Source organism: Podarcis bocagei (assembly GCF_964188305.1).
Source record: "Podarcis bocagei genome assembly, chromosome: W".
Taxonomy (NCBI): Eukaryota; Metazoa; Chordata; class Lepidosauria; order Squamata; family Lacertidae; genus Podarcis; species Podarcis bocagei.
The window spans coordinates 79,518,628-79,543,809 of record NC_138131.1 but is presented as its reverse complement, the minus strand read 5'-3'; the positions used below and the strand labels follow the sequence as shown (position 1 = coordinate 79,543,809).

General features: G+C 46.1%; 1 pseudogene across 1 annotated transcript in view; it reads right to left on the bottom strand.

Annotated features, from left to right (window-relative positions):
• Nucleotides 1-4,113: 4,113 nt before the first annotated feature.
• Nucleotides 4,114-25,182, bottom strand: part of LOC308578216 — a 34,636-nt pseudogene continuing 13,567 nt past the window's right edge. The window contains exons 3-9 of the transcript in view: nucleotides 23,907-24,102; nucleotides 20,959-21,099; nucleotides 20,093-20,193; nucleotides 15,453-15,606; nucleotides 12,904-13,005; nucleotides 11,878-12,057; nucleotides 4,114-4,305 (exon numbers count right to left, since the gene is read on the bottom strand). The product of the transcript in view is annotated as an uncharacterized misc_RNA (transcript). The remainder of the gene's footprint in view (nucleotides 4,306-11,877; nucleotides 12,058-12,903; nucleotides 13,006-15,452; nucleotides 15,607-20,092; nucleotides 20,194-20,958; nucleotides 21,100-23,906; nucleotides 24,103-25,182) is intronic.

Here is a 25,182-nt window from a genome sequence, read left to right as displayed (position 1 = left end):
TTGCTAATATATAATCATAGAACTAGGGAGTTTGAAAGGGCCACGAGGCTCATCTAGGCTTACCCCCTGCAATGTGGGAATCTTTGCCAAAGAGCTTCCCTCTTGTGGCTTATCCCCACAACAGATACTGACTTTGGGTTTTGGTCAAGCAAACAGTCTAATCCAGGCATTCCCAACCTGCGGCCCTCCAGATGTTTTTGTCCTACAACTCCCATGATCCCTACCTCACAGGACCAGTGGTCAGGGATGATGGGAATTGTAGTCCAAAACATCTGAAGGGCCGACGGCTGGGGATGCCTGGTCTAATCTGTCAGTGCCTAAATGATCTCAAGTGTCAGAACAACTTGACTGCTATCAGGAAATTTCCCACCGTCCCATTTCGACTCTCCAGCACCTGATCTGCATCACCAAGCAATCCCAAAATGCCGACAGCTTTGAACCTTGCAAGATCAAATGTCTCGCCCTGGACTGGACTCGAGGGACGATTCCGACAGATTCCACATGGGAAACGCTCATGTCCCATGTAGCACCAAATCAGTAGTGCATGTGCTTTATAAAAAGCCTTGAGGAGATGATTGTGTTGTTGTTTAGTCGTGTCCAACTCTTCGTGACCCCCTGGACCAGAGCATGCCAGGCACTTCTGTCTTCCACTGCCTCCCGCAGTTTGGTCCAACTCATGCTGGTAGCTTCGAGAACACTGTCCCACCATCTCGTCCTCCGTTGTCCCCTTCTCCTTGTGCCCTCCATCTTTCCCAACACCAGGGTCTTTTCCAGGAAATCCAGGAAATGCTGGGTGAGATCCCATGGACAGTAATACTAAAAGGAAAGGGAGTTCATGATGGCTGGGAGTTTGTTAAGAGGGAGATAGTAAAAGCACAACGTCAGGCAATACCAATGAGACTGAAACATGGAAGGTGCCTAAAGAAGCCAGGGTGGCTATCTAAAGAACTTTTAACTGAGTTAAGATTTAAAAAGGATGTGTACAAAAACTGGAAAAGGGGGGAAACCACCAAAGAGGAATTCAAACAAATAGCCAGCACGTGTAGACACAAAGTCAGAAAAGCTAAAGCACAGAATGAACTCAGGCTGGCTAGAGAGGTTAAAAGCAACAAAAAAGGCTTTTATGGGTATGTTCGTAGCAAAAGGAAGAACAAAGAAACAGTGGGGTCACTCAGAGGAGAAGATGGTGAAATGCAAACAGGGGACACAGAAAGGGCTGAACTCCTCAATGCCTTCTTTGCCTCAGTCTTCTCCGATAAAGAAAACAATGCCCGACCTGAAGAATTTGGAGCAAATGATTCAGCAAAGGAAACACAGCCCAGAATAACTAAGGAGATAGTACAAGAATACTTGGCTAGTTTAGATGTATTCAAGTCTCCAGGGCCAGATGAACTGCATCCAAGAGTATTAAAAGAACTGGCAGATGTGATCTCAGAACCACTGGCAGTCATCTTTGAGAATTCCTGGAGAACAGGCAAAGTCCCGGCAGACTGGAGGAGGGCAAATGTTGTCCCCATTTTCAAAAAGGGGAAAAGAGAGGACCCAAATAATTATCGCCCAGTCAGTCTGACATCAATACCAGGGAAGATTCTGGAGCAGATCATTAAGCAAACAGTCTGTGAGCACCTAGAAAGGAATGCTGTGATACCAATAGTCAGCATGGATTTCTGAAAAATAAGTCATGTCAGACTAACCTGATCTCCTTTTTTGACAGAATTACAAGCCTGGTAGATGAAGGGAACGCAGTGGATGTAGCCTACCTTGATTTCAGCAAGGCATTTGACAAGGTGCCCCATGATATTCTTGTAAAGAAGCTGGTAAAATGCGGTCTTGACTATGCTACCACTCAGTGGATTTGTAACTGGCTGACTGACCGAACCCAAAGGGTGCTCATCAATGGTTCCTCTTCATCCTGGAGAAGAGCGACTAGTGGGGTGCCACAGGGTTCTGTCTTGGGCCCGGTCTTATTCAACATCTTTATCAACGACTTGGATGATGGATTCAAGGGCATCCTGATCAAATTTGCAGATGACACCAAACTGGGAGGGGTGGCTAACACCCCAGAGGACAGGATCACACTTCAAAACGACCTTGACAGATTAGAGAACTGGGCAAAAACAAACAAGATGAATTTTAACAGGGAGAAATGTAAAGTATTACACTTGGGCAAAAAAAATGAGAGGCACAAAAACAAGATGGGGGACACCTGGCTTGAGAGCAGTACATGTGAAAAGGATCTAGGAGTCTTGGTTGACCATAAACTTGACATGAGCCAACAGTGTGACGCAGCAGCTAAAAAAGCCAATGCAATTCTGGGCTGCATCAATAGGAGTATAGCATCTAGATCAAGGGAAGTAATAGTGCCACTGTATTCTGCTCTGGTCAGACCTCACCTAGAGTATTGTGTCCAGTTCTGGGCACCACAATTCAAGAAGGACACTGACAAACTGGAACGTGTCCAGAGGAGGGCAACCAAAATGGTCAAAGGCCTGGAAACGATGCCTTATGAGGAACGGCTAAGGGAGCTGGGCATGTTTAGCCTGGAGAAGAGGAGGTTAAGGGGTGATATGATAGCCATGTTCAAATATATAAAAGGATGTCACATAGAGGAGGGAGAAAGGTTGTTTTCTGCTGCTCCAGAGAAGCGGACACGGAGCAATGGATCCAAACTACAAGAAAGAAGATTCCACCTAAACATTAGGAAGAACTTCCTGACAGTAAGAGCTGTTTGACAGTGGAATTTGCTGCCAAGGAGTGTGGTGGAGTCTCCTTCTTTGGAGGTCTTTAAGCAGAGGCTTGACAACCATATGTCAGGAGTGCTCTGATGGTGTTTCCTGCTTGGCAGGGGGTTGGACTCGATGGCCCTTGTGGTCTATTCCAACTCTATGATTCTATGATTCTCTTCTCATGAGGTGGCCAAAGTCTTGGAGCCTCAGCTTCAGGATGTGTCCTTCCAGTGAGCACTCTGGGCTGATTTCCTTCAGAATGGATAGGTTTGATCTTCTTGCAGTCCATGGGACTCTCAAGAGTCTCCTCCAGCATCATAATTCAAAAGCATCAATTCTTCGGCGATCAGCCTTCTTTATGGTCCAGCTCTCACTTCCATACATCACTACTGGGAAAACATAGCTTTTACTATACTGACCTTGTTGGCAAGGTGGTGTCTCTGCTTTTTAAGATGCTGTCTAGGTTTGTCGTGAGATGATTACCCCTCCTTTATTGCCTGTTCCGGGTTGCCCAACCACTACCCCAGAGTCCTCTCTTGGCAGATCAAGAGGAGCAGGTGACGGCAAAGGCGGCCGGGTTTTGAGCTGGGGCAGTCAGAATAAGGTCCACTCTCGATTCAAAACCCTCAAATGTATTTGATATCATTGATTTTTCATTTCTATTCCTTGCAGATCATCTCGTTGTTTTATTGCTACAACCAAGGGCTGATGCAAATTAAGAGGATAATGATAATGATGATGATGATAATAATAATAATAATAATAATAATAATAATAATAATAATAATAATAATAAATAAAAAATAAAAAAAACTTTTATTTGTATCCTGCCCTCCCCGTCCGAAACCGGGCTCAAGGAGGCTAACACCAAATATGTAACACTGGTATAAAATCAAGCAATAACGAAATTACCTCCTGAAAACAAGCCAGGATCAAATTCAAATCCAATTAGATGGCTTTCCGCAGGATTAGGGTTGGGAACAGTAAACGCTCATCAGGCCCAACTCTTATATGGGCCTGTGAGAACACTGGGAGGCCTCTTTCATACTAGTCCTTACACAAAAAGAGAAGGGGAGTCAGGTTGAACCAAAGGCCCGGCGGAACAACTCCATCTTACAGGCCCTGCAGAAAGATGTCAGATCCCACAGGGTCCTGATCTCTTGTGGCAGAGAGTTCCACCAGGCCGGGGCCAAGGCTGAAAAGGCCCTGGCCCTGGTCGAGGCCAGCCTAATCTCCCTGAAGCCCAGGACCTCTAACATTTTTTTATTTGCAGACTGTTAGATCCTCCGTGGAGAGGCGGTCCTAGGCTGTATTCATTCGTTTGGCCCAACGTGGGGCTCGTACCCATGACCCCAAGATTCAGAGTCTCAGCGCTCTGCTGCCTGAGCTACTCACACAGCTGCCCTCTTGTGCACCTCACCTCAAATTTGTCCGAATTGTGCATGCCTGGGATTCACTGCATGAGATGGGAGGTGGGGTGGTTCCCAAAGTCAGAGCTCATGTAGCCAACGCGGAGCCGGCCCTCACTGCCTTTCAGGTCCTTGGGGTGCTCGTAAGGCGGCTTGTGGAGCACGTTGATTTAGCAAGGGGATTCAAGAAAGCCGGGTTACGGAAATGACATGGGGGTGGGGGACATGAGGCCACATCTTTGAAGTTGTTCCAATGTTACAAATATACATACCTTTGACTTGACAGCCCAAGAAAGACACGCAGAAAATCTATGCTTTAACCGACTCTCCTCATTCCGCCATTTGAACGAATTTGGGCTCCACCTCCCTCCATGAGCCAAGAAGCAGGAAGTCATGTAGGCAGCAGGAACAGGGCATCCCGCCAGAATTCCCCAAGCCTGAGAGCACATACACGGCACCCCACCGAGGGAGAGACCAAGGGGGCAACCATAGACATCTGCCAAGGCAGTTTAGCAAGGCAGGTGTTCTGAATGCCCATCTCCAGACAAGTCCAGTGGGAAAGGACGTGTCAAGAGTTTTATTGTTCTTTCAGTGATGGAGATTTAAGGGGTCTGATAAAGGGACCTCATAGTGAATGCATAACCCTTGTATACCCCTCCTCATTTGTGATGTGCTAGTGATGTAGTGATGATGTATCAACGATGCTGCTTGAAGTGTATTCTGGGGGGAAGAAGGAAGTTATAAAAGTTGACATTGCCCCATGCTCGGGGTTCTTACTCCTGGGCAGACCTGTGGTGCAACAGTAAGAATCATGGTCTACTGACCACTGTTTTGCTCCAAATTACCGGGCTGGGACTTCCTCCTTTTACTGACAGCATGGACCCATGGGGGACAAGTGCCCCGGTGAGCTAGGCTGTCAAGGAGTCACTCACCCTGGAATTTTTTCGCTTAACAGCCATTGGCGCCTGTGAGGGTTTGATTAGCTGCTTGTGCGTGAAAACGTGCTCCCTCAGAGTTTGTGCGCCCCCACAAACCTCCGTGTGTGACGGAGCTCCTCAGACATGTCTGCTCTAGTCACTAGTAGAGTCCGACAGTGGCTGTCTGCGGAAGCGTTTCCAGCAAAGAAGTTCCTTAACGGAAACGCGTCTCCTGGACTCACGGCGTGACAGTTTCCTGCGAGGTATGGGTCTCCCTATGGGAGACTCCGATACCTCCCCACTGTTCTCGCTGGAAGCCTCCCTGAGCCCTCCCTCCTGCTCGCATTCCCTCAGAGACCCACTCCTCCCCCTGCTGGTCCCTGCTTCAGCAGTTGAGTCTCTTTCATCCTGCCTGAGTCCCTCCACCACCTGATGCTCTGATGGCAGTTCCCTGACATCCACCTCCCCTCCAGGGCCCCCCTCACCCCCTCCCAATTCCTCCCCCCTGGGAGGTGAAGGGCTAAAACCCCGAAACGAATCTTCCTCATCTTCTGACGTCTCGAACAATTCTCTCCATCGATCGTCGTCCTGGCCAGCTGAATCCTCCTCCTCTTCAGAATCTGGGAACCCCTCCAACTCCTCTTCCTCGTCGGTGGTGGCAAAGTATTCCCTTCGGAACCTCGCTACAGGCTGAGGTTTACGTGGGAACCTCTGATGAAAAGTCTCTATTAAAACCTCGTCATTGACATCCTCTGCCCTAACCCAGGTGTTTTCCGACTCCGGTTCCCCTTCCCACATTACCAAATACTCTACTTGATCTCCCTTCCACCTGGAATCGAGGATCTCCGCTACATGGTAGCTGTGTTCCTTCTCCTCCATTGCTGGTCCCCTAGTGACCCTCCCCTCACTGTCTCCTCTATACGGTGACAGCAACGACCTGTGAAAAACTGGGTGCAGCTTCATGTGGTTCGGTAACCGGAGCCTGAAAGCCACTGGATTGACCTGCTGTATGACTTCAAACGGACCCAGCCTTTTGGGTCTTAATTTCTTACAACCTCCTTTGAATGGCAACCCTTGGGTTGACAGCCACACCTGGTCCCCCACCCTGATGCTTTCACCTTCCCTTCTGTTTTTGTCTGCTTGCCTCTTATATTCCTCCTTAGCCCTGTTTAAGTTGAGTTGGAGCTGGCGATGGATCGCTTCCATTTCTTCCACGAACTGTTCTGCAGCTGGAACGCTCCAGTTCTCCCCCTCCCCCCCTGGGAAGGCTCTGGGATGGCACCCGTGATTAGCCAAAAAGGGGCTCATCCCCGTGGACACGTTCTCTGCATTGTTGTAGGCAAATTCTGCCAACGCCAGCTTCTCCACCCAATCATTCTCTCTGTCATTAACATAACACCTCAAATATTGTTGGAGAACCCCATTTGCTCTTTCCGCCTGCCCGTTGGTTTCAGGATGACGGGCCGTCGAGAAATTAACCTCTACATGCAGTAAGCTCATGAGCTTCCTCCAGAACCTGGAAGTAAATTGTTTCCCTCGGTCTGAAACCACCCTCAAGGGGGCGCCATGCAACCTAAACACATTCTCTACAAACAATTTGGCGGTTTCTTCTGCTGTAACCGCATGTGAGCAGGCTATGAAGTGGGCCATTTTAGTTAACAGGTCTACTACAACCATGATGGCTGTTTTCCCTCTAGACCTTGGCAGATCAGTCATGAAATCTATTGCCACTGCTTCCCACGGTCTCTCAGGTGTGGGCAGTGGTTCTAATAAACCAGCCGGCGCCTGCCTCTCCCCCTTGGCTCTTTGGCATTGTTCACACCCTCTCACATACTCCCGCACATCTTCCCTGACCTTGGGCCACCAAAATTCCCTGGTAACCAGCCACATGGTTTTGTGTTGCCCAAAGTGCCCTGCTGTGGGGCTATCGTGCAGCTGCTTGAGTACTTTCTCCCTCAATTCCCCTTCAGGTATATATAACGCTCCCTTATAATACAATGCCCCATTTCTCTCCTCAAAACCACCGGGTTTGTCTTCCTCCCCTCTGAGATCCCTGAGTTTCCCCTGGGCGTATGCATCCTGCACCGTACCCTCTACCAATTCCCTTTGCCCCACCAAAGTCGCCCCACACACCCAGCGGTCCTCTGGAATGATATGGGTTTCTTCGGGTGCTCCCTCCCCCTCCAAATATTCAGGTTTGCGTGAGAGAGCGTCCGCCCTAACATTCTCTGGGCCTGGCACATAACAAATCTCAAAGTTAAATTTGGAGAACTCTTGGGCCCATCTCAACTGCCTTTGGTTGAGCACTCGCGCCGTTCTCCAGTACTCTAGATTTTTATGGTCCGTGCACACTTGCACTTTATGTTGTGCACCAACTAGCAGATGCCTCCATCTCCGGAACGCCTCATGAATAGCAAGCAGTTCTCGGTCGTACACCGTGTAGTTCCTCTCGGATTTGTTCAGCTTCCGCGAGAAGAAGGCACACGGACGCCACTCCGACTCCTCCTTCCCCGGCTGCAGAAGAAGCACCGCCCCTATGGCTCTGTCAGATGCGTCTGTTTCAACCCTTAGCTTCTTTCGTAAATCCACATGCAGAAGTTGTTCTTCAGAGGCGAAGGCCCTTTTCAGTTCCTCAAACGCTCGCTCCGCCTCCGCCGTCCATACAAACTTCTTCTTACTGCTGAGACAGTCAGTGATGGGCGCCGTCAGATGGGCGAAGTTGCGGATGAACTTACGATAAAAGTTTCCAAACCCTAGGAACCTCTGCACATCCTTCTTGGTTTTGGGTGTTTTCCATTCCAGCACTGCCTGTACCTTGCCGGGATCCATGGCCAATCCCTTGTCTGACAGGCGGTACCCCAGGAATTCCACCTCCTTGGTATGGAACCGACACTTCTCCAGTTTGACCCACAGCCTGTTGGCTTGCAGTCTGCTCAACACTTCTCTGACGTCTCTCACATGTTGCTCCTCATTCTCAGAATACACCAACACATCATCTAGAAAGGCAACGCAATTCTTGTAGAGCAAAGGGCCCAGCACGTGGTTCATAAAAGATTGAAAACACGCGGAGCCTGCTTGTAATCCAAATGGCATAACGAGGTATTCAAACGCCCCCAAAGGGGTAAACATGGTGGTTTTCCATTCATCCCCTTTCCTTATGCGTATCAGGTTGTACGCCCCCCTTAGATCCAGCTTTGTGAAAATCTTTCCCTTCCTCACCATGGTCAAAATATCATCAATTCTGGGCATAGGGAACGCCACCGGTTCAGTCACTGCATTCAGCCGCCTAAAATCACATACAAGTCTCGGCTTGTCCGCATTTTTTTTGTCCACAAAGAACACTGGGCTCCCCCCTGCTGCTTTGGACTCTCTGATGAAGCCTCTCTTCAGGTTCTTGTCAATGAACCCTCGCAACTCCTGCATTTCCCTGTCTGACATGGCATACAACTTGCCCACGGGAAGCTGTGCTCCAGGGAGTAAATTGATCTGACAATCAAAGGGTCTATGAGGTGGTAGTTGGTCAGCTTCCTTCTCGCTGAACACGTCGCTGAGATCTGCATACTGTGGTGGTACCTTCACCTTCCCCATTACTTCAGTCCCTGCTAGGGTGGCTTGGGCCCCTACTGAACCCTTCTCCCCTTTGCAGTGTTCTAGGCAATGTGCTGAACCAAAGGACACCACTCTTTGATGCCAGCCAACCAGCGGATCATGTAGAGCTAGCCAGCTCATTCCCAAAATAATGGGAGCGCCTCCCAGGGTGGCCACATTAAACGCTATCAGTTCTGTGTGCCTAGCCACCCTCATTATCATTGGGACAGTCTGCAAGCGGACTCCTCCTCCCAACAACTCCCTGCCATCAATCGTGGTCACCTGCAGGGGGTTGCTTAAAGGGATGGTCTGTATCTGGTGTTCAGCAGCAAACTCCTTGCTCATAAAATTGCAGGAGCTGCCTGAGTCCAATAGCGCCTTTATTTTTAGGGGGTGCCCATTCTGCAGCTCTAGCGACACTTCAATCACTAGAGCAGGTCGAGGAGCTTCTGGCACGGGCACTTTCACTGCTCTTTGGCCTGGCTGCAGTGCCCCAATTGTGGCAACCAGGCGTTGGCTTTTACCTGCTCCGCTCCCCCTTCTTCTCCCCCCTCAACAGCTCCCACCATCCCTTGCCATTCCTTCCTCTGGGGGCAGACTCTGGCAAAGTGGCCTGGCTGTTGGCAGAGATAGCATTTCCGGGGGCCCTTTCCCTCCTTCTTAGCTCCCTCGCTGGTTTTTGAAAATGCGCGCGCGCGCGCTGTTCCGATTTCCATCGGCTCTGCCGGCGGGAAAGCTGGCTCAGGAATGTCTGGAATGCGGAACTCCTTCCAACGTTCCCCTCTCCCTTCCCGCCTCTCCAAGGCTCTTGCCTCCTGCCGCGCTCCTATGGTCAGCGCAGATTTGGTCAGCTGATCCATAGACTCCGCCCTGGGGCTCCGTGCCAGCTCGTCTTTCACCCCCGAAGAAAGACCTTCTTCAAATAGCATTTGAACGGGTGCCGCCGATAAATCCCAACTCAGTCTGTGAATCAGCATGGTAAACTCAGTCCAATATTCACGGACAGATCGACTCCCCTGCTTACAAGCCATTAGCTGTCTGCGCACCACCCCTTCCTCAATATCGCTGGAAAACATGATATCCATTGCACGAAAGAACTTCATTGTGTCCTTTAGTATGTCATTGTGCGTTGCCATTAGGGGTCGAACCCAGTCTCTAGCCCCTTTCTCAAGATGCCCAATTACAAGAGCAACTCGCGATTCCTCATCAGGGAACTCATCGAACTGCACATTAAGGGCATATTGCATCTCTGTCCTAAAAGCATGGTAGTCCTTGGGGTCCCCCCCAAATTTCTGCACCAATCCTGGTACCTTTCTGGGGAATTGAGTGGCTCTCCCCTTCTTGTCTGCATCCTGAGCCCTTCTCTCCTCCAGCCTCGCCGTCTGCAGGGCCAGTTGAACCTCCAACGCTCGGTATCTATCTTCCAAGCTTGGACCAGCTCCAGCCCCTGCTCCTCCGGTTCCGGTTGGTTCGCTCATGATGCCTTCTCTTGCACAGGCAGCGTACAAAGACTGTCGGACTGCTGTGAGGGTTTGATTAGCTGCTTGTGCGTGAAAACGTGCTCCCTCAGAGTTTGTGCGCCCCCACAAACCTCCGTGTGTGACGGAGCTCCTCAGACATGTCTGCTCTAGTCACTAGTAGAGTCCGACAGTGGCTGTCTGCGGAAGCGTTTCCAGCAAAGAAGTTCCTTAACGGAAACGCGTCTCCTGGACTCACGGCGTGACAGTTTCCTGCGAGGTATGGGTCTCCCTATGGGAGACTCCGATACCTCCCCACTGTTCTCGCTGGAAGCCTCCCTGAGCCCTCCCTCCTGCTCGCATTCCCTCAGAGACCCACTCCTCCCCCTGCTGGTCCCTGCTTCAGCAGTTGAGTCTCTTTCATCCTGCCTGAGTCCCTCCACCACCTGATGCTCTGATGGCAGTTCCCTGACAGCGCCAATACAGAGCAGGCTTCCTAAACCTTGGCCCTCCAGCTGTTTTCAAACTACAGTGCCCATCATCCCTGACCACTAGACCTGCTAGCTAGGGACCATGGAGCTGTAGGCCAAAAGCATCAGGAGGGCCAAGGTTGAGGAAGCCTGATAGAGAGCTCTACCTCTCTTTCAAATCAGAGCCGGCAAAGGCGGTGGAGTTCCTGCGCGGGTGCCTCGAGGCGGTTGGAGGATGGATGGCAGCTAACTGGTTGAGGTTGAATCCTGACAAGACTGAAGTTCTGTGGTGTGTGGGCGGGTGGGGGGGACTCCCTGGTCCTGAACGGGGCAACTGTGCCCCTGAAGGACCAGCTGCACAGTCTGGGGGTCATTTTGGACCCATGGAGGCACAGGTCTGTTCTGTGTCCAGGGCAGCTCTATCTGGGATGCAGGATAAGACCCTCCCTGCCCACGGACTCTCTTGCCAGAGTGGCGCATGCTCTTGTTATCTCCAGCTTGGACGACTGCAATGCGCTCTATGTGGGGCTACCTTACTGCAATTAATCCAGAATGTGGTAGCCAGACTGGGGGCCGTGAACAGCCGCAGAGACTACATAACACCAGTCTTGAAAGACCTGCATTGACTCCCAGTACGTTTCCGGGCACAATTCAAAGTGTTGGTGCTGACCTTGAAAGCCCTAAACAGCCCAGCAGATGAAACTTTCCTCTGGTTGTCAATATTAAGAGGATGCCAGCAAGATCAAGCCTTTCTGTAAAATAAAGGATTTAAATCCAGTCTGACTGAGACCACATACCACCGGTCCCAAGAGATCTGCTTTGGCTCCCAGTACGTTTCCAAGCACAATTCATAGTGTCGGTGCTGACCTTGAAAGCCCTCAATGGCCTCGGCCCAGTAGACCTGAAGGAGCATCTCCACCCCGGACACCGGGGTCCCTCTCCCGAGGGCCTTCTGGCGCTTCCCTCCCTGCAAGAAGCCAAGTTACAGGGAAGCAGGCAGAGGGCCTTCTCGTGGTGACGGCCACCCTGTGGAACGCCCTTCCATCAGATGTCAAATAAATAAGCAATTATCTCACTTTTAAAAGACATCTGAAGGCAGCCCTGTTTAGGGAAGTTTTTAAATATTTAATGCTGTCTTGTGTTTTTAATATTTGGTTGGCAGCCACCCAGAGTGGCTGAGGATACCCAGACAGATGGGCAGGGTAGAAATAATAAATTATTATATATTATTATATATCCAAAGCCAACATGAAAGCATTCAAACTCTGACGGAACGGAGCGGCGCACACCTCTTCACAGCATAGACCCACCTTGTCCAGGCAAAGGTTCCCATGTCTCTCGGCAATAGCCTTTCGGAAGCCGTGAGACAGTGGATACAGCATGCTGTGATGGGGGTGCACCGAAGGGAGCCGGTTCTTCTCCAGCTGGTCAGCCACAATACTGACAAGCTTCTTCATTCTCTCGTCGTAATCGGTCCAATCACAGACGATCTGAAAGGGGGCAAAGAAAACCAGGGTTCTAGATTCAGGTAGGTAGCCATATTGGTCTGATGAAGTCAAAATATATATAAAAATTGTCCAGTAGTGCCTTAGAGACCAACAAAGTTTGTTCTTGGTATAAGCCAGGCACCCCAAACCTTCGGCCCTCCAGATGTTTTAGACTACAATTCCCATCATCCCCGACCACTGGTCCTGTTAGCTAGGGATCATGGGAGTTGTAGGCCAAAACATCGGGGGGGGGGCGCAGGTTGGGGATGCCTGATATAAGCTTTTGTGTGCATGCACACTTCTTCAGATACACTGAAGCGGAAGTCCCCAGACCCTGATATACAGAGGGAGAAGTCCCCAGACCCTGCTATATAAGAGTAAGGAGAAGCCCCCAGACCCTGATATATAGTGGGAGGGTGAGTTGGGGTTTTTCTCCGAAGGGTAGTAGGAGTCAATGGGTATGGTCCACCTGCTGGCAACTGTGAATGACTGAAAAAACAAGGGATGGTACGCAGATGACCTGAAATAGTTTTAGGATATGTAATGAGACACAGTCGTCCACAGGTTGACCATACCGATTGAGTCCTACTACCGTTCAGAGAAATACCCCGCCCCACCCTCCCTCTAAATATCAGGGTGTGGGGACTTCCGCTTCAGTGTATCTGAATAAGTCTGCCTGCACATGAAAGCTTAGACACAGAACAAACTGAGTTGGTCTCTAAAGTGACATTGGACAATTCCTGAATTAGGTGACGCTTTTACCATTACCGTGGTACCTTGGGACTCAAACGCCTCGGTTCCCAAATGCCGGAAACCCTGGGAGTGTTGGCCCTTAAAACTCTGCCTCACCTGCAAACAGTGCGCCAGGTTGCAGTAAGCGTCAGGAAAATCCGGCTTCAGTTTCAAGGCGGTGCAATACGAAGCAATTGCCTCTGGGATGTTTCCGGAATCCTAGAAAGGGAGGGATATTTCAGCAATTGCCACTAGCTTTTTTTCTCAACCATCAAAACCAAAGATGAAGAACAGACAGAAGGCACGATGATCCACACCTGGTAGACTTATAAAGTAACATTCAACAATCATTGGAATAGAACAGGGGTCGGCAAACTTTTTCAGCAGGGGGCCGTCCACTGTCCCTTAGACCTTGTGGGGGCCAGACTAGATTTTGGGGAGGGGGAAAAAGGAACGCATTCCTATGTCCCACAAATAACCCAGAGGTGCATTTTAAATAAAAGGACACATTATACTCGTGTCAAAACATGCCGACTCCCGGCTAGATTGAGAAGGCCATGGGGCCGTAGTTTGCCTCCCCATGCTATAGAATAATATTGAGTATCAGCATGTAAAAATTCAATAGAAACCTACTCTTAACAATTACAATAAATTGTAATTAATCGTACAATAAATGAATATTACAATGAATGATTATTGTAATTGATCATAGAATAAATGTTACAATAAATGGTTATAAAACAATGGCAAGTCACAGTGTCTACAATAGCCGCAGCGAGAATCTTAACAGACAAAGGATGGAAAGGAGAATCCCATCCCTACTAAGTTGGCGTAGCTAGCAAAAAGGCTAAAATACGCAGAATTAGCAAGATTATAATACAGGCAGAATTACGAGAGGTTTTGGAAGAAACATTTCATAGAGAACAGGACACTTGCAGAGTACAGTGGTACCTCTGGATGTGAATGGGATCCGTTCCGGAGCCCCGTTCGCATCCTGAAGCGAATGCAACCCGCATCTGCACGTCGCAATTCGCCGCTTCTGCGCATGACATCATTTTGAGGGTCTGTGCATGCGGCGAAACCCGCAAGTAACGTGCTCCGTTACTTCTGGGTCACTGCGGAGCGCAACCCAAAAATATTCATCCTGAAGCATATTTAACCCGAGATAGGACTGTATTGTCTAAATTTACAGGGGTGCCCAAATTTTCCCAAAGAGGGCCAGATTTGACATGAGGGCGGGGCAAATTTGTTGAGCTGTTTTAGGATTTAACCCCAAGGTTGTTGAGCTCTTTTTAGGATTGAAGTTGTTGAGCATTTGGGGGGGGGGGTTGCCCCAGTAAGTAAACCAGGTTACGCTCCCTGGCCACACGCTGGACATGTGTGGTCTAAAAAAAAATGTTGGGAAAATTTAAATTCTTTGGCAGGTGTGGATTGACAAAGGACAGCAGGAAATATGACAAAACCAATGCATTTTGAGATCTAGGAGAGACGAGCAAAAGGGCGCCATCGGAAATGTGACGTAGGGGTGATTGGAAGTCACAATGAGATTTTTGGGTGTGGAACTCCACCATACTTTCCGTCTATATAAGCCACCCTCTATTTGGGGGGGGGGCTCAAATTTAAGAAAATGAGCCATTCACCCACCCAATCACCCGTATAAGACCTCCCCCCCATTTTTATTTCAAAGTAAAAATAGCAATTTTTTCATTTTCCTTTTAAAAAAATTATTTACAAACAAACACATAGACACAAAACAAAATTCGTATTACCCTACCACCCAAAATTTCAGACATTAAAACCACCCTTGTGGCTTCCCTCCACCGCCCCTCACCCTCCTATATAATATTTCACATTGCCATTTTTATTTCCCCCCTATTTATTTATTTATTTTTGATTTCATTTTACATGCTAGTTGCCGTACATTTTCAACACTATACATTACATATATGGATTCCCCACATCTAACCCTATACACAACTCAGCATTTACCCAAATACCCACGTGACTTCCTTCACTCACATTGCAATTTTTATCTAAATTTATATTTCTTAACTCTTTTAACTTACTATTTATTATTATTATAAACCAGATTTACAAACATTAAACCAAACATATCAACATGTTAGTTTTTGAGCAGTACTTGAACACATAATCTTCAAACCATTTCCATTATATTTTTATTTTCCAGTTTGATTGGTACCTTATTACTGCACTTGACCTTGCCAGTTCTATAAATTCAATTAGTTTCTTTATCCAGTCATCCTTTGTGGGTATATATTTCCTGTTCCAGTTTTGTGCAAGGAGTAGCCTTGCTGCAGCTGTCGCGTATAAGAATAATATCTTCCCATCTTGTGGTATTTCTTTACCTCTTATACTCAGTAAATATGCCTCTGGTTTCCCCCTCTAAATTAATTCTGATCATCTTTCTTATTTCCTCATGAATTTTTTAACGTTTCTGTAGCCCCACCATAAACGTATCGGCGTGCCCTCTGCCTCCTCAGACTTCCAGCATAAATTCCAATTCTCCCCTTTTTCTTTTTGTGCCCCATCTCGGTTTGGGACGGCTTTTGCCAGTTGTTTTCCTTTTGTAAAAACTAAGATTCCCCTGCTGCCCCCCCCCCAGTTTTTTTTAAAAAAAATAGATTTAGCAGAGACACAAAGCTTACCTTATGGATGGAAGCGAGGTTGCTGTGGGCATCGGCAAACGCAGGATTTATCTGGATTGCTCTTGTGTAGCATTGCAGAGCTCCCTGGACGTCTTGCATTTCCTTCAAGGTGTTCCCCATGTTGGAATAGGCGTCTGCAAAAGTGGGACTGATTCTGACATGGAGGGGGAGAGAAAAAGTGCCATTTTGGTACAAAAATACTCTGAAGTTACGCTGGAAATGTAAGGGTCAAGAAGGCTCTTTCTATCCTATACGGTGGTCTTTAGGGCAGTTCATTAAAAAAACTTTTTTTAAAAATGCCTTCTCCAAAGCCTTCACAAAATAGGAAAACGTCCAAGAAAACAGCTGTTTTCATGGAGGGTTGAGATATTAACTGATATGCACAAAATTTCAGATATAGCTATATAATTCCTAGTGTAGTAAGATAAGACCTTGGGAGCAGGCATCTTCAAAAAAGTGTTTTTTATGAACCACCCTAGTGGTCATGTGAGACAGTGAGACCTTGGTTCTCAAATGTTTTTTATACAGGTTTCTTTATACAGAAGGTTTTTTATACAGAAAGGTTCAGCATTGTGGCATCCTCTTCATACGGACAAGCAGCACTTTCCTTTTGGGAAATTCCATGCTCCTCAATTCTGGCAATTATTAATCACTCTCAATTCCACCCTAATAATTGCCACCTGCCCGGATTTTAACTTGTCTGAATTAATTTTTATTTGAATTACTTGATGTTTGCTTTTAGGCTCGTTGTGTTGTTTTTATGATGTTAGCTGCTCTGAGCCCAGCCTTGGCCGGCGAGGGTGGGATACAAACAAAAACAAATTATTATTATTATTATTATTATTATTACTACTACTCAAACGCTTTGGTTCCCAAATGCCGAAAACCCAGAAAAAGTGTTCCAGTTTCCAGGCGTTTTTCGGAAGCCAAACATCAAATTTGGCTGTCAGCTATTCTTTCTGGGGCGCCTGCACCAATCAAACAGACTTCGGGAACAGATTAAGTTTGGTGCTTTGGTTTTTGCAATTTATGTGGTGTTTTTGTTTCGGAGGCTTTTTTGGTTCATTTGTTTTTGCGACTGTGCGGATCCCAGTTTAGTTACTGATTGATTGATTGATTGATTGATTGTGTGATTGCAGAAACGGATAGAAGCCCCGGTCCCCATCCGAACAATGACTATCATCAGTGCAGGTGAGGAAAAAAAATAATTTTCATTTTCATCATTTACAAGACTGTTGTATTTATTTTAGAGTACAGTACATGGATGACTGCTTTCATTTTAGGGATCAGTGGTCTCGTTAGATAGTAAAATTCATGTTAAATGGCTGTTTTAGGGATTGTTTTTCAAAGTCTGGTACGGATTAATCCGTTTTGCATGACTTTCTATGGGAAAGTGCACCTTGGTTTTGGAACACATTCAGTTTGAGAACCAAGGTACCACTGTATAATTAACTGGGGGGGGGGAGAGAACATTTGTGTAAAAACCAGAAGCCTTTCTAATAGGTTTAACGGGTGAAGAAATACCAAGAGACCTAAAAAGACAGTGTATTCTATTTATGCCAGAATGTTCTTAGCCCGGATGTGGAAGGAAGAGAAGGTCCCAACAAAAGAAGAGTGGATTATCAAAATGACTGTGAAGATCAGACATCAAGATGATAGGAAATTTAAGCAAAGAAAAAAGTTAAAAGGACAAAATGGGGAAAATAATGAAGATGAAATGTGAAAAAGCATGGTGCAAAAACCTTAAGGATATAACCATCGTTAGTTCAAAGATGGCAAAATTAAGGGAGAATGAGATAGGCAGGAGAAGTAAATATTTAAAAAACCAGAAGAGGGAAGCTGGGGGAGATTGGGATTCATCTATGCTGTCTGCAAGAATGATGTTTGTGTTGAATATAAAATGCTAAAACTTAATAAAAACTATTTATATATATAAAAAAATTAAACAAGAATGGGAAAAATTTATTGAATACCTTAAAGATACATATTTAGAAATAATAATAATAATAATAATAATAATAATAATAATAATAATAATAATAATAATAATTGTATCCCGCCCTCCCTGGCCGAAACCGGTCTTAGGGCAGCTAACATCAAATATATAACATTAGTATAAAATCAAACAATAATTAAATTACCTCCTAAAAACAAATCGGGATCAAATTAAAATCGAATTAGATGGTTTTCCACAGGCAGGATTGATATAACATTGATGAAGCCAAAGTAGCAAATAAGGAAATGGAATAGAACGAATCATTGTAATTACATGCAAGAAAAGATGGCAAAATATGGAAACGGGGGGTGGGGGGTGGGGGAGAGTCCAAGGGGTTTGTATAATCCCAGTATTGTATATATTGAAAATGTTTGGAGTGTATGGAAATAAAATGATAAAATAAAAAAACTGAATAATAATAATAATAATAATAATAATAATAATAATAATAATAATAATAATAATAATAATAAAATTATTTATATCCTGCCCTCCCCAGCCGAAGCCGGGCTCAGGGCGGCTAACAACAATCAAAATAGTCCAACATTTTAAAACATTCATTATAAAATTAATTAAATCAAATTAAAATCAAATTAATGGCAACCATCAAGCAAAATTCTGTGCAGGTTGCCAGAGGAGGGAGTCAGTCTGCGCCCTGACCAAAGGCCTGGTGGAACAGCTCTGTCTTGCAGGCCCTACGGAAGGATGTCAGGTCCCACAGGGCCCTAGTCTCTTGTGACAGAGCGTTCCACCAGATTGGAGCCGCAGCCGAGAAGGCCCTGGCTCTAGTTGAGGCCAACCTAACCTCTCTGTGACCTGGGATCTTTAGGGTGTTTTTATTTGCAGACCGTAAATTTCTCTGTGGGACATACCAGGAGAGGCAGTCCCATAGGTACGAGGGTCCTAGGCCGTATAGGGCTTTAAAGGTTAAAACCAGCACCTTAAACCTGATCCTGTACTCCACCGGGAGCCAGTGCAGCTGGTACAGCACCGGATGGATATGATCTCGCAGCAAAGACCCCGTAAGGAGTCTCGCCGCGGCATTCTGCACCCGCTGGAGTTTCTGGGTCAGTCTCAAGGGCAGCCCCACGTAGAGCGAGTTACAATAATCCAGTCTGGAGGTGACCGTCGCGTGGATCACAGTGGCTAGGTCAGGGTGAGAGAGATAAGGAGCCAACTGCTTAGCTTGGCGGAGATGAAAAAATGCCGCCTTTGTTATAGCTGTAATCTGCGCCTCCATGGAAAGGGAGGTGTCGAAGATTACACCCAAACTCTTAACGGACGATGCTGGCACTAATTGCACCCCCGCAAGAGATGGGAGTTGCCCCCTCAATCCCATATCGCTCCGTCCCAGCCAGAGGACCTCTGTCTTCGAAGGATTAAACTTCAACCGGCTCCCACGTAACCATCCAGCCACAGCTTCCAGACATCTGGTCAGTGTATCTGGGGCCGAGTAAGGATGGCCATCCATCAACAGATAGAGTTGGGTGTCATCGGCATACTGATGGCAACCCAGCCCAAAACTCCGGACAAGCTGGGCGAGGGGGCGCATAAAGATGTTAAAAAGCATCGGGGAGAGTATCGCACTCTGAGGCACTCCACACACCAAGGAGTGGCGCGATGACAATTCCCCCCCCAAGCGCCACCCTCTGTCCCCGACCGGAGAGAAACGAGCGCAGCCATTGAAGGACTGTGCCCTGGATCCCCACGTCGGCAAGGCGGTGGTCCAGAAGTTCGTGATCGACCATGTCGAAGGCTGCTGACAGGTCTAGAAGAATCAGCAGCCCCGACCCGCCTCGATCCAGCTGCCTGCGGAGATCATCTGTTAGGGCGACCAGAGCCGTCTCGGTCCCATGACCAGCGCGGAAGCCGGACTGGAATGGATCGAGAGCAGATGTTTCATCCAGAAACCTACCAAGCTGTTCAGCAACCGCTCTCTCAATCACCTTACCCAGGAATGGAAGATTCGAAACCGGGCGGTAATTGGATAGATCTAAAGGATCTAATGATGTTTTCTTTAAGAGCAGACACACCACTGCCTCCTTCAGTTTCCCTGGGAATATCCCAGTGCCAAGGGACAAATTGATGATATCCCCCAGGGGGGCCCGCACCTCGTCTGGGCACGCTCTAATCAGCCAGGACGGGCACGGGTCAAGAGGACAGGTGGTGGGCTTTCCAGCTCGGAGGAGTCTGTCCACATCGGCTGGGGATATCCGGTCAAAGTGGTCCAATACTGGACCCGAGGACAGTCGAGGGGCCTCCAGTTCCTTTATTGTATCCAAATTGGCAGGGAGGTCATGGCGGAGCAACAGGACCTTCTCCGCAAAAAAGCTCGCAAATGCCTCGCAGCTGTGTGTCGAATTGTTATTTAAATTTGGCTGTCCTTCAAGGGACAAAAAATAAAATAAAAATAAAAATAAAAAATAAAAAAACCTAAAAGAAAAAGAGAAAGTGCTTTATCCACAAGAGGAGAGCTTTCCCACAGGCACCAGACCAGCGCATGAGGAGTAATAATAATTATTAACAACAGCAACAATAATTTATTATTTATACCCAGCCACTCTGGGCGGCTTCCAGCAAAAGATTAAAATACAGTAAGGAGGAGCTCTTTCAATCTATTTTCCCCATGGCTTTGGAAGCTCACCTGATGGCCTCCTTGTAGTGCATGAGGGCCTCCTGGAGCTTCCCCTGCTGTTGCAAAACACTGGCTAAATTTGAATGCGCAGCTGCAAACTCCGGGAAGACCTGCGGGGAAGAAGCTCACTCTTAGTTTCCCTGAGAAGCATTCTAAAGAGACGGAGGCTGCTCTTTGAGGCTCAAAGGTTGTGGGCGTGAAATAAATCCTCATTTGGATTGACTTGCAAAAATTAAGGAGGAGGAGGAACCTATGGACTGCCTTTTTAGCATGCATAGGAAATACTGTTGGGAGATCAGACTGTCAAATGACCAATGCCATATTTTAAAGAGCCCCTCTTTGATGCTCAAATGTGGCAGGGGCTGGCTGCAAAATAAATCACCGTTTGGAATGATTTGTGGTAATGATGATAATAATAATAATAATAATAATAATAATAATAATAATAATAATAATGGGCCTATGAACTGCCTTTTTCGTACGCATAGGAAATACTGTTAGAAAATAAGACTGTCAGGGGATCAAGCTCAGCCGACACAGAGAACAGCATGTGCCCAGCTTTTATTTCAATTTCTGTACCGTTCCTTAACACCTTGCATTGTTCTTCTGATGAAAAAGCAGATTTTTGGTCATTCCAGGAGGCCTAGGAATATAAAAAGGGGGACAGACCCTCTTCCTTCCAAAGGGGACTTATCGGACCATGCTTTGTCGAGCCTCAAAATGCTACTTCACTTTCACTTCTTCACCATTATTTCCGTTATTGATCAAGAAAAATTTGATCGGCGATTTTTAAAAAGACCCAGACTAGGAGTCCAGGGTACGCATGCCTAACCCTTATATGTCAATTTAATTGTTGTAATTCTCCACGCACGTACCTCAAGAGCTTTCCGGTAGAGGCGGACAGCCTCCTCGATATTCCCTTGTTCTCGCTTGATGTTCGCCAGGTTATTAAGAGAATCCGCGTGAGTCGGACATAAACGGAGAGCTGTATTGTAGCATTCCTCGGCTTCGGCAACCTTCGAAACACAAAACAGAGTTTTTACACGAATATTAGTATGTCTTTCACAGGAGCCCAAAAGGCTGCTCTGTGATGTGATGGCTGGATTGAGGTTTGATACGGCCCCTCAGCTCCTGACGGTAACTTGGTATTAGAGCGGTTCATAAAAAACTCTTTTTTTGAAAATGCCTGCTCCAAAGTTCTTCTCTTACCAACAGTAGAGATTATATAGCTATATCTGGAATGGCATGCATATCAGTTAATATCTTTTATATATATATGCCAGCTGTCCTTTGTCAACAACCAATTGTTGCTGTTTTTTATATTGAATATATGCTATATGGTAACTGTTGCACCTCATAGGTAACTCAAGCCTTCTGCACGTCACAAAAGATGTATTTTATCAAAGTCATTGTTGAACTGAAATACAATTAAGAAGTATATTAATAGTGAAATGCAATTAAGAAGAAGCATATTAACAGTAAAACCCCACAATTGTTGAGCCTTTTTTAAGGATTTGACCCCAGAGGTGCTGACCTTTTTTTAGGATTAAGGTTCTTGAGCTTTTTGGGGGGAAGTTTTGCCCTAGTAAATAAACCGCCACGAGGGCCGGATTAAATCGACCAGAGGGCCAGATTAGGCCCCTGAACTGGACTTTGGACATGCCTGGTCTAAAAGAACATTGGGAAAATTTAAATTCTTTGGCAGGATAGCAGGAAATATGACAAAACCAATGCATTTTGAGATCTAGGAGAGATGGGTGGAAGGCCCCCAAAGTGGACTTTGGACATGCTTGGTTTAGGGGAACATAAATACAAGAGCAGACTAATCCGATTCAAACTCTCTTTCCCGCACACTTACCGTCTTTTGCAAGATGTATTTAAGGAAGACAGTAAGGGAAATGGTTTTGGTCATACTAAATCAAAATTAAGAGACAGAGTTGCTAGATAGTAAAAGAAAATCATTGCCAAAAACGTATAAGAATGGCATACAAAGGATGAAGAAGTTAAGTCGGTTATGATTAAATGGGCTCAAGATTTTGGTCATAACATTGAATTAGATAAGTGGGAAAGATTATGGGCAAAAACAATTTATTGAATGTACAGCACTAATTAAAAATTTAATGAAGGTGACGTATAGGTGGTATTTGACGCCGACTAAACTTGCTAAAATATATATAACTCAAGATAAGGCACGCTAGAAATGCAAGGAGAAGGAAGGGAATTTCGTCCATAGGTGGTGGATGTGCACTAAAGTCAAAGTCTACTGGGATATGATTTACAAAGAATTGAAAAAGATCTTTAAATATACTGTTATTAAAAAAACCAGAGGCTAATTTTTGAAAGTGATTTACAAATGCTAAAGTAAATTGTTTTAAGTAGAGTAAGAAGGTAAATAGGGCGATATATGTTCAGGTAGGCAGCTGTGGTGGTCTAACGCAGTTGAAATATATAAAAAATATATAAATTGTCCAGTAGCACATTGCAGACCAACTCAGTTTGGTCTTGGTAGAAGCTTTTGTATCTGAAGAATTGGACCTGCATACAAAAAATTATACCAAGAAGAAGCCAAGTTTAGCAAGCCCTGTTTAGGGAAGCTTTTAATGTTTGACGGACTATTGTATTTTAATATTTTGTCGCCAAGAGTGGCTGGGGAAACCCAGCCAGATAGGCGGGGTATAATTTTTATTATTATTATTATTATTATTATTATTATTATTATTATTATTATTATTATTATTATTATTATTATTATCATCATCATCATCAGGTGCTACTGGACAATTTTTAAAGGGTGATATAGAAATGCTAAGAGGATCGTGACTGCTTAAGAAAGCCAGGGAGTGGGAGCGGGGGAAGGGGGAGGGGAGTCGACGCTTGGTATGAGCAAAGTTGTATGTGACGATATGACAAAGGAAAAAATAAAAGAGGACTTCTTCTAGGTTCTGTACCCCAAATCCCCCCCCCCCAAAGAGCCCAATTTCGAGGTCACCATCATCCGGAAGGCTTTTTTCAGCAAACCCTCTGACATACAGAAAGCAAAAGGGACCGGTTTCATTTTCTTTTTTTAATTTTTATTTTATTTATAACATAGTCCACAACAACTCATACATACAAACAGACCCACCACCATTGACTAATTATCAAAATTAAACTCCTATCCCCTTACACAAAGAAAACATAACATAAAAATAAAAGACTTTATTCTGTTAAATGGCCGCCTTATTTACCTCTTGTATACTATTTCTTTTGTATGGGATTATTACAATTTTTCCTAATTATGACTTAAACCACAAAGTCTCCTGTAGAAATTAATTGAAACAAGTCCAAGTGTATATTTTGGGGCACTGTTTGGTAAAGTATTCTCTGCATTTTCCCCATTCCTTTTGGAATTCTTGTCTGGGTTGTGCCCTAATTGTCTCTGTTAATCTGGCCAATTCAGCATGGGGTAAAAGCCTAAGAAAAAGCTAAACAACTTCAATCCTAAAAAAAGTTCAACAATTTAAACCCTAAGAAAAGAGCTCAACAACTTCAATCCTTAAAAAAAGTAAACAACTTTGGTCGGCCCTTATGGCCCTTCACTTCATCAAATCTGGCCCTCTTTGAAAAAAGTTTGGACACCACTGCCTAATAGGAAAGTTTCTGTATTTTTTTTTCACAGGCCCACCAGAAATGTATAAGTGTCCCTTCTTCTTTACTGCACCTCCAGCACAGTTTTTTTGTTTTATACATTTTAGCTATTTTGGCAGGTGTTAAGTACCATCTATAAAACATCTTTTATATAGATGTTCCCCCCACCCCAAGGCAAAAGGGACCAGTTTCTTACGCTGCCTTTCTCTTTCAGCGCGTTGGCCAGGTTGCAGTAGGCGTCAGGGAAGTGGGGCTGGAGCTCAATGGCCCTCTTGTAGGTATCGATTGCCAGATCGATCAGCCCCTGTTCGTAATACACACATGCCAGGTTGCCGTGGACAACAGCGTGGTTGGGACTCAGGCTCAGGGCCCGTAGGTAGGCTGCAACGGCTCTGAAATGAGATCAAGGACTGGTTCAGTTTCATTGTCACCAGGGTGGATAAAAATCTGTTTTTTAAAAAATAAAATGCTTTGGGAGGACGATTAAGAGGATCGAGGCGGGCCGGGACTGCTGATTCTTTTAGATTTGTTAGCGGCCTTCGACATGGTCGATCACAAACTTTTGGACCACCGCCTTGCCAACGTGGGGATTCAGGGCACAGTCAGACAATGGCTGTGCTCCTTTATCTCAGGTCGGGGACAGAGGGTGGCGCTAGGGAGGGAGTTGTCGCTGCGGCACTCCTTGTTGTGTGGAGTGCCGCAGGGCACAATCCTTTCCCAGATGCTTTTCAATATCTTTATGCGCCCCCTTGCCCAGATTGTCCGGAGTTTAGGGCTGAGTTGTCGTCAATATGCTGATGACACCCAACTTTATCTGTCAATGGACTCGGCCCCAGACACACTGACCAGATGCTTGGAAGCCGTGGCTGGGTGGCTGCGTGGGAGCCAGTTGAAGTTAAATCCTTCGAAGACAGAGGTCCTCTGGCTGGGTCAGGACAACATGGGGTTGGGGGGCCAACTCCCATCTCTTGTGGGGGCGCAATTAGTGCCAGAGCCTTCTGTCAAGAGCTTGGGTGTAACCTTCGATGCCTCTCTTTCCATGGAGGCACAGGTTGCAGCCACAGCAAAGGTGGCATTTTTCCACCTCCGCCGTATTAAGGAATTGGTTCCTTACCTTTCTCGCCCTGATCTGGCCAGTGATCCATGCGATGGTCACCTCCAGGCTTGATTATTTTAACTCGCTCTATGCTTAGACTCACTCTGACACCCTATATGGGATTTGGTATATAAATTTTCCCGTGGCTTTTTTTGCTGGCCCATGTAGCACCAGCATGGATAGCTGGCTTGGGTGAATAGCTGATGTTTCCTCCCTTTGTAGTCTTGATGAGGCTGCATTTTAAGCTGTATTTTAATTAACTGGGGTTTTTTTCTATTCTATTTTATTGTAATTTATATTTGGTGTTAGCCGCCCTGAGCCCGGCCCTGGCCAGTGAGAGCGGGGTAGAAATAAATAAATAAATAAATAATTCGGG